Source organism: Alosa alosa, chromosome 4, assembly GCF_017589495.1.
Source record: "Alosa alosa isolate M-15738 ecotype Scorff River chromosome 4, AALO_Geno_1.1, whole genome shotgun sequence".
NCBI classification, from domain to species: Eukaryota; Metazoa; Chordata; class Actinopteri; order Clupeiformes; family Clupeidae; genus Alosa; species Alosa alosa.
Window position 1 is genome coordinate 20,577,753 of NC_063192.1, and position 15,218 is coordinate 20,592,970.

Below are 15,218 nucleotides of genomic sequence, written 5' to 3' on the forward strand. Positions count from 1 at the left end.
AGTATACACAGAGCAAATACCGCACAGGGACACTCAAAGTAAATGTTTGCTGTTCGTGTTGCACAAGTCAATTTGGCGTCTCGGTGAACTGTTTCCCTGTATCAGAATTCAAACTGTATTGTTGCTAAATTTTCAGCCTTGTCAAATTCTTGGATGAACTTCTCGGATGATGATAACTCTCTGGACCTTTAAGAAGTCCTAGAAATGGTTAAAACAGAGAGAGGTAACAGGATTGTCACTGTTATGACAGTCTGTAACCAGATCTCTATCTGTGTCTCTGATTGTCACTGTTATGACAGTCTGTAACCAGATCTCTATCTGGTGTCTCTAACTTGGTAAAACAGGTTTAACTGAAAAAAAAAAATCTAAGGACAATCTTTATGTATAGTATATTATTCTCATAACAGAGTTCAGATAACAGAGAATTCATCCTGCAAAGATGACACCATTATGTTCCAGTGACTATAAAATCCCGTGGCTATCCTTGAAATTTAATCTGGTGCAATGTATAATTTGTCAACATTTTTACATCTACATAAATCATGCAAACAGTGTCTTGATAGCCTTGATATTGTCTTGATATTCTATGCATCATGTTGAAGCTAAAACACAGAGGAGGTGTTGTTCATTGTCTCCCATATGTTTGACACAAATTATATTATCTCCAAAGTGGTATTATACTCCTTTGTAAACATGAATTCATTTCTACATGGCTCTCAATGATCTTTCAGTTCAATTATGCCAGTGATAGGGCCATATTCAATCCAGTATCTTTACATCTACTTATTCAGATGTCTGGGATTTCAACATAGATTTAATGTAAGGAGGTTAACATCAGGAGCCAGTCACAAGGGACAACAGTGTGTTAGAGTAGATTTTTACAAAATTGCTTAAGACAATGTCATAGTTCAATGATAGTATTCAGTGCTTGTCACAGCAGGAGGGGAATTAGTACGAGATAAGTACCGGAAATGATTGAATCATATAAATGGAAGTGGAATTGTGAATTCTGTTTTCTTTTAGCTCTGTTCACACCCAATTCTATGTAGTAATCCTATTCATCAAAATTATATTTTCCGGAGTCTTACCAGTTCTATCATAGCTGACATGGAGTACCTTCCAGAATGATTGGCACCTTTGGTAAAGTTGACTAAAAAAGGTAAAAAAGAATCTTTTGACGATTTATTGTAATCTCACAATTTATTGTAAATCACCAAATGATTAATTTTTATACCTGTTTTTAGTCAACTATACCAAAGGTGCCATTTATTCTGGAGGGTACTGTATGTGATTTTGCATTCATAAAATTACTTTGGTGGAGTTTCTCTATTGTATTCAACAACAGCTACTTTATCAAATTCCCAAGACTGACTTGAATTTCTTATGTCATATTGTCAGTAGCTTGGGCTAATTATGCTTCCTGTCAAAAAAAGATGAGTAGGCCTAATGGAATTCTACGGATCACATAATTAAATCCTACTCCTTTCTTTGTCCTTGTGCATTTTTGGGTCTTTTTGCCTTTATTCAGATAGAATAGAGAAGAATGATAGGAAGATATTAATGAGGTAGGATTGGGAAATGACCACTGGTCGGATTTGAACCTGGTTCCCCTTGGGCGGTTGGACCCAATAGGCTCTTTGCACATATGGCTCGTTTGTTTCCGGTGGAGCCAGGTGTGTTTGAATCTGCCACTACTGCTAATGTAATTAGTGTCTACACGGACATGGTTGGATGTTGCATCTAGTTAATCAGCATGTTACGATAAAGAAGGATTGGTAACACTTTACTTGAAGGTATCTACATAAGAGTGACATGACATCACACGCGTGAGCGTGTCAGCTGCGTGGGCTGTGAGTTTTTATTTCGGCTAACATGTTAAAGGTTGGTGCAGCGATAGCGGGGATACGTCACTTCTGTTGATGTTCAACAAAACAGAGAGCTAGCTCGCTAGTCCCTCCCCCTCCATCCTATGCAATTAAAACTCTCCTAAACGCGCATCTCGTCGGTTATTGGTTGAAACACTTTATTTTGCCTTTAAGTGGGTTGCCAACCCTTGTTGGTAGTAATTGTTTTTTGTGTACAGATCTCGGAGCCTAGGCTGCCTACAGAGACACGTTTTTTTTGACGGCCTGCTTATGGGACAGACAGCTAGCGGATCGTTAGGAAAGATTATATGAATGTGATCTTTTATGTTTGGGCCTTTTTTGGGCCTGAAATCGCTGATACAACATTTAATGACAGAAGCGTAATGTCATAATTAAACATGTATGACTTGTTTCTAATGTTTATGACACGTTCATGACAGTGTCATGTCACTCTTATGTAAATACCTTCAAGTAAAGTGTAACCGAAGGATTTATGCGAGCAAAAATACCTTACTACTGAGCAAACAAGATAAAGTATCTCACAAAAGTGAGTACACCCCTCACATTTCTACAAATATTTTATTATATATTTTAATGGGACAATACTGAAGAAGTGATACTTTGATAAAAGTAAATTAGTGAGTGTACAGCTTGTATAACAGTATACATTTGCTGTCCCCTCAAAATAACTCAACACACAGCCATTAATGTCTAAACCGCTGGCAACAAAAGTGAGTACACCCCTAAGTGAAAACGTCCAGATTGTGCCCAAAGTGTCAATATTTTGTGAGGCCACCATTATTTTCCAGCACTGTCTTAACCCTTTTGGGCATGGAGTTCTCCAGATCTTCACAGGTTGCCACTGGAATCCTCTTCCTCTCGTGGATGTTGCGCTCCTCCACCTTCCATTTGAGGATGCTCCACAGATGCTCAATAGGTCTGGAGACATGCTTGGCCAGTCCATCACCTGCCCTGCATCCCAGTTTCCGAGGGGAGGGGATCATGCTCTGTTTCAGTATGTCCCAGTACATGTTGGCCTTCATGGTTCCCTCAATGAACTGTAGCTCCCCAGTGCCGGCAGCACTCATGGAGTCCCAGACCATAACACTCCCACCACCATGCTTGACTGTAGGCAAGACACACTTGTCTTTGTACTCCTCACCTGGTTGCCGCCACACACGCTTGACACCATCTAAACCAAGTAAGTTTATCTTGGTCTCATCAGACCACAGGACATGGTTCCAGTAATCCATGTCTGCTTGTCTTCAGCAAACTGTTTGCGGGCTTCTTCATCTTTAGAAGAGGCTTCCCTCTGGGACGACAGCCAATTAAATCAATTTGATGCAGTGTGCGGCATATGGTCTGAGCACTGACAGGCTGACCCCCCACCCCTTCAACTGGCAGCACTCATACCTCCATTTTCAAAGACAACCTCTGGATATGACGCTGAGCACGTGCACTAAACTTCTTTGGTTGACCATGGCTAGGCCTGTTCTGAGTGGAACCCGTCCTATTAAACCGCTGGATGGTCTTGGCCACCGTGCTCCAGCTCAGTTTCAGGATGTTGGCAATCTTCTTATGCCATCTTTATGTAGAGCAACATGGACTGGCCAAGCATGTCTCCAGACCTAAACCCTATTGAGCATCTGTAGAGCATCCTCAAACGGAAGGTGGAGGAGTGCAAGTCCTAAAGCTTTGCTTCAAGCCCCTTGGGGATTAATAAAGTGTCTATCTTTCTATCTATCTATCTATCTATATAGTGTCTGACATTGTCCTCTTGGGCCACATTTCAATACAGGATTTTCATTTAGGTAAGAGGAAGGAGAGTATGTCTACAGCGTTAGTGTATATACTTAAACAAATTCAGCTGTCAAAGGAAGGAGTGGTTAAGTGGCATCTCTGACCGTTCTGCGGTCCTAGGCGACACTCTATCATGCCAAGAAAAAAAAACCTAGATGACACCCTACTAGAAATGGGGAAATACTTAAAATCACTATCATAAACATAAATAAAAGTAAATCTATCTCAAAAGACATGTATCCAGCTGGATATCTGTTAGGTAGGTTAAATAAAACCAAAATGCATTTTTGAGGATGGGTGTGGGGAGGCACTCAAGGCAGCCTTGAAGCGCCTTGAAGCCCTGGACTGATTTGTACAACTCAGGAGTAGAGACGTGACATGGCTTTTAAAACACAAGCGTGTCCTTGCGTCTTTGTAATTGAATGGGGTACAGCACCTAAGATGGAAAACTCATATCAAACAAATTCTCAGGAATATGGATTTTGCTGTTGTGTGGTGTGTCTCCTTAGATCACCCTTATGTTCCCCATTCCATTGACAACACAAATTGCTTTGAGGATGAAGAAAGTGAATGGTGAATGTCTCAAAGCCATATTTCCTCTTTTTTTCTTGAACTGCTGACAGTTTTACCTTTTGGCAGGTGTAATGTAATGAGACCTTTTTTTTTATTTTTACCTGACAAGACAAGTTTATATAGAGTGTACTGAGTGTATCCTGCAGTGAACCAAGATATATGTATACAGTAGTGTCATCTTCAACATTGATTTAAAGTTTGATATATTTGCAATTTATGCACATACACACACACACACACACACACACACACACACACACACACACACACACACACCCCCTGTCCGTTATTCTTTTACTTTTTTATGTACAGACAGTTCAACCATTAGGCTACTCATGTTCAGCCATTTATAATGTCCAAAAGACAAAGATCGGAGATAGCCTAGATAAAAACACCTGTTCCTCATGTAGCTCAGACTGCCTGTGTGTTTTTTGTAAAGGGTGATATTACGTGTGTAGAATCTACAGTATCTCCTGCCGTCGGTGGTGGCTGAGGAGGTAGAGGAACCGTCCACTACCGGAAGGTGACCTTTTCGGGCCCAACTCCTCCTGACCCTGTCGAAGTGTCCTTGAGCAAGACACTGAACTCCAGTGTCACTCCAGGTTGGTCCCTTTAAAGGAGTACCGTCACACCGGTGTGACGGGAATGTTGAGAAATTAACATTCTAAAGAATATCTGGGTTCATTGAATTCAACATAGAATTTTAGAACCTTCAATTGTTGCGGAACTTAGAATGTTCAAAAACCTACACCTTTAAGGGTTAATGGCAGCTTTGGTCGCCATAGGTGTATGAGTCTGTGGGTCAACACTGTGGGTGAGGCATACTCTGTAAAGCCATTTGAGATAGAAAAGTGCTATGACGGTCCTTCATGTCCTGCGCTTACATCACAGCAGCTTTCTTGAATGGAATTCAACAGGTGCAATCACAGCCTTCAGAATTTTGGTCATGGCATTTTACATACATTTATTCACTTTTAATCCAAAGTCATATGTTTAATACATATGTCAATTATATTACAATTGAAGACAAGCGACTTTAACGCGCCCGCAAAGCATTCCGGGAAGGCAGCGCTGCATTTGAAAATATGTCGCGCATCAAAAAGCTGGGCTAAGCCCATCTTTATGCAAATGAATCCGTTGAACGCCTTGGCTGCCTCCAAATGAAAGGGCGGAGGTTGTAGGTCCTTTGTTCTACCACAACGGTGCCTGTGAAACTTTGTTCGCTTTTACAAGACAAATAATGTTTTAAGATCTCTTCCACGACCACCTAGTAGTCCATAAAACAAACGAAACTAGGATTTGGGTGAATATATTGTATATATTGTATATATGTTTCTGGTGAGGATTTGAGATTGCATTGAGTAGTTTAAATAAAACAAGATTTCCAAATGGCTTGCATAGTTTGTTTAGGCTATTAATGTGTTGTATACTGTTAAGTACATGCCTAAAATTGTGGTCCATTTGTGGAAAACACTTAAGATAATGTTAAAACGAACAGAGTATGAGCTGGTAACTGACATTTTAAACAAAACGCCCACACACGACTGAACGTGGGGAGGCAGCGCGACATCTATGCGACACGACAAAATGAAGTGTCGTGCAAGTGGATCGGTACCGTAAGACTCCCGTGATATTTTAAGGTCATGTGACAGGGTGTCACGGTGGTAAGTCCACCCGGGCTGACAGAAGTCGGACAGAATTTCTAACCAGTAAGCATTGTGTTCAACCCAGCATGCATCAACAACGGGCGTTGTTTTTTTTAAACTGTCCTAAAATTGTGAGAATTGTTCTAAAACTTACTGTTTACCATGTTGTTAGTCGCTTTGGTTAAAAAAGCGTCAGCCAAATGTAATGTAATGTAATGTAATGTAATGTAATGTAATGCATCACATCAAGTCAGATCTGCACATATTGTACATGCTCCCAAGTATGGCCTGGTACTCACAAAGGCGAATTTGGTATAAATATCTATATATATTCTGAAAGTACATGTTATAAGGATTTCATTTAACCCCCCTTTTACATATGCACAACTTATTGTTTTCACAGCCACACAATTTGAAGTTGAACAGTGTGCCAATGACAAGCCTATACTATATGACTCGGTACACACTTAGTATGGCCTGGTACTCACAAAGGCGAATTTGGTATAAACATCTATATATATTCTGAAAGTACATGTTATAAGGATTCCATTTCATCCACCTTTTACATATGCACAACTTATTGTTTTCACAGCCACACAATTTGAAGTTCAACAGTGTATGTCAATGGCAGACATAGTACAGTATATGACTCGGTACACACTTAGTATGGCCTGGTACCTACAAAGGCGAACTTGGTATAAATATCTATATATATATTCTGAAAGTACATGTTATAAGGATTTCATTTCACCCCACTTTTACATATGCACAACTTATTGTTTTCACAGCCACACAATTTGAAGTTCAACAGTGTGCCAATGACAGGCCTATAGTATATGACTCGGTACACACTTAGTATGGCTTGCTACTCACAAAGGCGAATTTGGTATAAACATCTATATTCTGAAAGTACATGTTATAAGGATTTAATTTCACCCCTCTTTTACATATGCACAACTTATTGTTTTCACAGCCACACAATTTGAAGTTCAACAGTGTGCCAATGACAGGCCTATAGCAGATGACTCGGTACACACTTGGTATGGCCTGGTACCTACAAAGGCGAACTTGGTATAAATATCTATATATATTCTGAAAGAACATGTTATTAGGATTTCATTTCACCCCCCTTTTTACATATGCACAACTTATTGTTTTCACAGCCACACAATTTGAAGTTCAACAGTGTATGTCAATGTGAGGCTTAGTATGTGACTCGGTACAGAGTTAGTATGGCTTGGTACCTACAAAGGCGAACTTGGTATAAATATCGATATATATTCTGAAAGAACATGTTATAAGGATTTCATTTCACACCACTTTTACATATGCACAACTTATTGTTTTCACAGCCACACAATTTGAAGTTCAACAGTGTGCCAATGACAGGCCTATAGTACTGTATATGACTCGGTACACACTTAGTATGGCCTGGTACTCACAAAGGCGAATTTGGTATAAACATCTATATATATTCTGAAAGTACATGTTATAAGGATTTCATTTCACCCCACTTTTACATATGCACAACTTATTGTTTTCACAGCCACACAATTTGAAGTTCAACAGTGTGCCAATGACAGGCCTATAGTATATGACTCGGTACACACTTAGTATGGCCTGGTACCTACAAAGGCGAACTTGGTATAAATATCTATATATATTCTGAAAGTACATGTTATTAGGATTCCATTTCACCCCACTTTTACATATGCACAACTTATTGTTTTCAAAGCCACACAATTTGAAGTTTAACAGTGTGTGTCAACAGGCTTAATGTGACTCGGTACAGAGTTAGTATGGCCTGGTACCTACAAAGGCGAACTTGGTATAAATATCTATATATATTCTGAAAGTACATGTTATAAGGATTCCATTTCACCGCCCTTTAAATATGCACAGCTTTATTTTTTTATCGGCCACACAGTTTAATTATATTGGTGTAGAAATATAGCATTCTGATGTGTATTTTCGATTTAAATGTCTTATTTAATTATTTTCTAACTTTACTTTCCCTTTGGTAACACAATACAGTTTTAAAATATAGCCGCAAGCGGCAATGGCGGGCCCGAGCACCTGCGGGCCGCAACCCGTGACATGTCGGAATCCAACAAAGCACCGACGTGGTTCATTTGTGAAATGTACATAGTTGATGCGTGTGCTATTTGTTTTTGTATTTTATTTTCTGCCACATGTACTTGCTTGGCCAGGTGGGGACGCAATGCAAGGCAGGCCCATTGGGTGTCATCATAATCATAATATATATTAACCTGAGAAATTTCAGATCATTCATTTTAAGCAAAGAACATTTCTGATACACTTTTTGGTTGGCCAGATGGTGGCGCTGTGTTAGGCATGGAAATTACACATGTGAATATCATCACAATAATGATATCCAACATTTTTGTAAACTTTCAGATCAATCACTTAAGGCATTGCCAATTTCTGGCACATTTTCCTGCTTGGCCAGGTGGTGGCGCTATGCCAGGCAGGCCCATTGGGTGTCTGGATATCATCATAATATCTATTAACCGAAGAAGTTTCAGACCATTCATTCAAAGCATAGAACATTTCTGGCACATTTCCTGCTTGGCCAGATAGTGGCGCTATGCTAGGCATGTGAATTACACATGTGAATATCAGCACCAGGGTGCGATTTGTAGGGGGGGATGGTGAGGATTTCCCCCCCTCTGGTTTTCCTATCCCTACCTCTGCTAAATTATTTTTATCGTCGGGGGGGACAACATTTATCCCCCTCTGCCCCTCATATTGATTAATGCTACTTCATATAAGTAAAAGCGCTGCAACGCGTGAGAACAGTCTAGTAGGCTAGCCTACATAATAATCTGACATCAGAAACGACCGTCACCGCCAGCACTGATGCTGCTGACACAGTGGCCGCGGATAACTTAATTTGGCCTTGATCGTGCAGGACATTTCAGAATGTCGAGTGTGTAATCCATCATAAAATGGCTAGGTTCAATGAAAAAGTTCGAGCTGACAAATGAAAGAAAAAAAGAAGGATTCAGTGAAGCATAATAATGTTTTAGAACCTTCAAAATTAGAAAACTGATGCAACTGAGATGGAGGACAACTGCACGTGAGTAGAACATAGGCCTATTGTCCAAGGAACCTACATTAAATGAGGAGATATTTGCTGAATGTCACAAAAGTGTTACAGAAATTGCTTGGCATCGCTATTTAATGGCTCTCTACCAAAAACACCTGTAGTTTATGGAGGACCTAACGAGAAAAGCACTCATTTGATAAATCAGCCAGTAGTAGACAAATAACTTTTAGAAATAATCTGTACTGCAAAAACGAATGTTGGTGGGTATTTAAACTATCTAGTGGGTGTTTTAACAGCTGCAAGAAATAGAAGCTTCATGGTCAGGAGAGAGAATGCACGTATAGCCTACGCAGCGTGTAGCGCAATGTGTAGGCTATTTGGTTACCAACTAACACTGTTAGCCAATTCACTAACTTAAGACTTCAGTGCCATCATATACAACAATTTTTACACAACAAATACAGAAAGGATGGAGGCAGCAAAAGTAGAGAAGTCATTTCAGATGGGGCAAGAACAAGGTGAATTTGTATGCTTGTCAAAACGTAGTCCTACCCTGCATTAGAGGAGCTGATCATCATACCAAGCACACTCACTGTTTAAAATTATTAATTCACGGTAAACTAAAACTAAAATGTTACAAAGGTGGCAAAATAATATAGGGTATTATTAGCCATTACATTACTAGGCTATGAATCGTTTGGTTCATTTTTTTTTTTTTTTTGGGGGGGGGGGGGTTACAAACTTATTCAAAATCATCCCCCCCTCTGGTTTTTACACAAATCGCACCCTGATCAGCACAATAGTATCCAATATTTTATAAAGTTTCAGATTAATCAGTTAAGGCATCGTCCATTTCTGGAACATTTCCTGCTTGGCCAGGTGGTGGCGCTATGCCAGGCAGGCCCATTGGGTGTTTGGATATCATCATAATCATAATATCTGTTAACCTGAGAAATTTCAGACCATTCATTCAATGCACTGTGACTTTATGACACATTTCCTGTTTATGTGGTGAGATATTAAAACCATAACATATTTCAACATATCAAAAATCCCTTCACAATTTAACATCAGCAACATCTTGGCATAATGTGCGGCAAATTTCACATGAATCTGACAAAAAAATTGATCATCGGACATCAGTGTAATCATCATTCTCTCTGTTGCCAGTTGGTGGCGTTATGTCAAACATACATTATGGGCATGTGAATATTATCATTAACATGGTATTCAATGATACCCACACTGTTTGTGTGGAAGGGTATTAAAATTAATAATTTCGCCATTTCGTCAAATTACAACATATCAAAAAAAAGCTTCACAATTTATAATCAGGAACATCTCGGCGTCATGTATACCAACTTTGACATGAATCGGATCAACCGTCTAGGAGGAGTACGTTAAAACTGATCATGTCCACAACGCTCAAAATCTCAATTACCTCACTTCCTGTGGGCGTGGCTAATGGCATGTTAATACAAAAGTTGTTTGTTTTTGGGAGTTACATACACCCACCAAATTTGATGTGTGTATCTAAAACTATATGCCAACCACAAGTCACAGTGACATAAGGGGGCGCTATGGAGTTCCTGGGCAACGCCTGGTGCCAAGCTTTAATCCCTGTCTATTCACTGTACCACTTAATGTGTGTGCCAAACGTCATGTGTTTTCACCCATGGGAAGCACCTCTTTTGGCATTACAATTCATCACATTTTAGTCCGCACAAAATCCCAAATAACTCACTTCCTGTTGGGCGTGGCTTGGGGAGATACACACACCTACCAAATTTGGTGTGTCTAGCTGAAAGTATGTGCCAACCACTGGATCAATCATCTAAGGGGGCGCTACTGAGTCCTGGGCACCGGGGGGGCCTTTATGCCTGTGTAGCCATTGTGATACCAGATGTGTGTTCCAAATTCCAAGACTTTTCATCCATATTAACCACCTCAAAAATAGCAAAAAGGTGAACAAATAATAATAATAATAATAATAATAATAATAATAATCCTTTCAAAAACAATAGGGCCTTGCGCCCTTCAGTGCTCGGGCCCTAATTAATAATTTTTAAACATATTCATTACTTTTTGATTGAACGTTCTCGTTCATTGAACACGCTCATTTTTTCGTGAACGTTGAACTGAACGCAACACATTTTTTAATAAAGAACTTGAACGTGAATAAGTTTACATTATGTGTCATGAACGGCAGACATCACTGTAAATGAACGTTGGAATTTGTTTTCCATTGAAAACTGAGTGACATCTGTTTTCTCTTTTGAAACGCAACGAGAGAAAGTTCCTCCCTCCTGTATTCTCGCTGGTGCCGCTTAAATCATGTATCACCAGACAGAAATGGTTTTGACATTGTGTGCGCAATGCATTGCGGGCAACGAGTGTCCCGCTGAGAATAGTTGAATAGCATACTGGCTTCCGCAACGTTACCCTTGATGAATTGCAGCAGAGCGGGTAGGCATAGCAACGCCCAGCGTGAGCGAGCAACGACAAGAGCTGGGAGGGCTGGATTTCATTGCACTAAGTATAGAACTGGTCTACCTTGTCTGTACTGCTGTAAGTTTCATCACCTGGTAAGAAACCCACAATTGCAGTGTCATGAGCAAATGTCTACAATGAGCAGCTTCAAAGAACGTATAGTGATTTCTAGCTCGTAGTGTGAAAAAAAGTATTTACCGTATTTTCCGGACTATAAGTCGCACCGGAGTATAAGTCGCACCAGTCAAAAAATGTGTCATGAAGAGGAAAAAAACATATATATAAATATATATATATATGTTGCACCTGAGTCGCAGGACCAGCCAAACTATGAAAAAAAAGTGTGACATATAGTTCGGAAAATACGGTATTTGAATATCTCATGTGAACTGAATGAACTAATGAACTGAACTTTGAACTAGTTCAGAATTAAAATTGTGAACTTTGAACGTGAACTGTTCACTTTGAGCATGTATGAACTGAACTTGAACTAGTTCAAAAGAGCTGTGAACTGGCACAACACTGATCATTATCATCTAGTTTCCAAGGTGTGTGCACAGGTAGATAGATAGATAGATAGATAGATAGATAGATAGATAGATAGATAAATAGATACTTTAGTCATCCCGAGGGAAATATAATTTAAACAGTTTAGTTAGCTGGCTAGCTAGTTAGCAGCTGGCTGAGTTTGTGTTATTTCCTGAAGTGGAAAGAGATTTTGTTCAGGCCTTAATAGATATCCTTTGTTTGAAAATAAATCGTTTTTTACAGTCTATGGCGCTTCCTGGGTTAGATCCTGGCGCGCCAGCAAGATCTACGTCATTTTGACGTCACGTTGTAGCGCTACCGGTCGGGTGGGTCGAGTATGTAGAAGCCTTTAGGCAAAGATGGAGCTCCGCCTTAACAATAGGCTTGTTCGACTTGAGGCAGATCTGACTTGGTCTGGCTTTCTACGTAAACATGACCTTCAGAGGCTAGCCGGGAGGAGCTACAACAGAGGGCAGCTCATCCCGGACAGACAGGCTAATGTCTGCCTGACATGACTCGCAGGAGACATCGCGGGAGATTTTAATAAACACAGCAGAACTTTCATTCTTACTCATTAAAATGAGCATGATGACTGACAAAATAAATTCTTATGATGTAGTTTAAATAAACCACTGTTGGCATACAGTTAACAGGCCTGCTTTGTAGCACATAAATTCAATATCAAGTGTTAAATGTGTGTCTATCTATTTAACCAACAGCAGAAAATAACAGAATATCCAAACGTTTTCAGTAGTCTAGCCTACCATTGTTGCAGAAATCACGTATAAGAAGTTATCCCTTTGATTTCTGTTTATTTTCGCATATTCCAACATAGGGAAGCAGCATGAGACTCCCGTCAAAATCGTCACGAGGACATTCCTCCCAAATGACCCTATCACGTCTTTGAACTGACGTCATGAGGGCGTGTTTCAGCTCGTGCAGCTCGTGGAAGGCAACTGCAAGATCTGTCTGCAGGCTAAGGGTGCATTCAGGGCACCTCGGAATGACAAGGACCGCCCCCATGGCTACTTTGTTTTTCCGATAGCAAGTGTTCATGTGCTTTGCCATCGAAAACTGTTGGACATGAAAGGCCACATGGACTACAAACGAACTACAATGTGACGACAAAAGTGATGACGAGCCCCTAACTGGGCAACTCTTTTAGCAAAATCTAGCCCCAGTTTCCGACCTCTAACTCACACATTAAGTGACGTGAATGACGCGGAATGATGATGTTTTCACTCGGAGAAAGATTTTTCCGAAGCCCATGAACGCTAGGTTCGACTCCCGCGATATTTTAAGGTCATGTGACATGGTGTCACAGTGGTAAGTCCCTCCCCGGCTGACAGAAGTCAGACCAAAGATTGTTAAGGCGGAGCAAGATACTTCATCGTAGTTCATGTCTATGGACGCAAAATGGGGATCGAATCCTGTCTGCATAAAGAGGCGTGTCGATGACGTATTGATGAGCGTACGTTGCAACCGGCCAACAGCAGCAGCATAAATAACCGGCGCACACCTGATATAAAGTCGATTTTCTCCAGACTGGAATGCTCAAAAATGCTAAAAATGTACCTGAAATGTTCAGAAGGGTTTGAGGATCATGAAAACGTGCCCGAAATTCACATTCCTAACTCTATAGAACAGGGGTGGGCAAACGTTTTGGCTCAAGGGCCACATTGGGTTTTGAAAATTGGCCAGCGGGCCGCACAAACCCCCCCTCACGACACACGCATAAAAAAATACATTTTTTATAGCCTATAATTTAGTATGAAAAGTATTTTAAAATACTGCTAATTTGTTTTAAAAATACTGCTAATTTTATGCTGTTTAACAATGTATAAATTGTGCACTGTCGCTTTAAGACAGTCGCTTTAATTCACGTTTATTTCTCAATGATCTTCTGCCTGTCTCGCTATGGCTAGTGCTGTACCTACGGGCTGGGCCCTCTCACAGTTTTTAAATGGTCAGTAGTGGGAACTACTGTTGCCTTCATGATTTCCTTTTAAAACTTTCTTATGAGAAGGAGATATCAATTGTCAACAATCACAAGCCAGCTGGAACCTGCGGCTCTCTCTGCCTCTCGTGAGTGCAGACGCGTTCCCAATTAAATTGATTGCATAATGTTCACGTTAGATCTGCTGCAAAGGAGATAACTAAGAGTTAACTTAGTTTAACATGATGTTATCTCTATTTAACATGATGTTTTGACATTGACATTGTAAACGTTATCTAAGGAGACTGAAAAGCAGTTTGCAGTAAAGCTAACCAACGTCGTCTCTATCGCAGGAAAAAAATAGCGAGCAGCCTGATAACTAAATGAAATGCTCGGCGGGCCGGATGAAAGTGCTTGGCGGGCTGCAGTTTGCCCACCCCTGCTATAGAACCAAGACCTTAACATATGTGGTAAAATTCTGAGCTATGCCCATAGACTTCAATGGAGCAGTCGCTGCCTTTGCTCTGCATAAAGGGGGATTATGACCCCCCCTCGTGCGATCTGGGTTCCCGGAAGTGGCTCCTGATGAAATATCTTGCTCCGCCTTAACAATCTTTGGTCGGACAGAATTTCTAACCAGTATGCATTGCGTCCATCCCAGTATGCATCACATCAAGTCAGATCTGCACAGATCTGCCTCAAGTCGAACACGCCTATTCTTTGCTTTAGGTGCCTTGCTCAAGGGCACTTCAGCCGGGCCTACTGCAGACATCCCAAGTCTCCCGGAAGTTACGGGAGTCTCCCGCATAGTGACTCCCTGACGCTCTCAATCGTTTCTATTCTTTCCTCTTAATTCCATGTGTTGCAACTCTCGCTGGTAACTTTGTTAACTTATCCAGCAAACTATTAAAAATTCACGACTGTAACAAAACACTGCAACTCTCGCTTGCGCACACGACAGGGGGTAGAGAGAGTAGTGGTGCGTGTGTGCCTGAGCGCATCCAAGACAGAGAGCATCTTGATTGGCCTCAGGGACATCGTTCTATTTTGTTGTCCTATATTCTCTGTTGAATTGCTCACGGAATACTTATCTCACATAAATTACAATAATGTTAGCGGCTGCTGTGATAAACGGTTCGCGACAAAATTAACGTTGGACCTATGAAATTTCATAATATTTCCATTCTGCACAATGCGCTCCATATCCACCCATTACTCTCGATGGTATAGGCTATCTCACGTCACTCAATACAGGGCAAACCATATATAAGAATAAACAGCAGACCTTACATGACACGACAATATGAAGC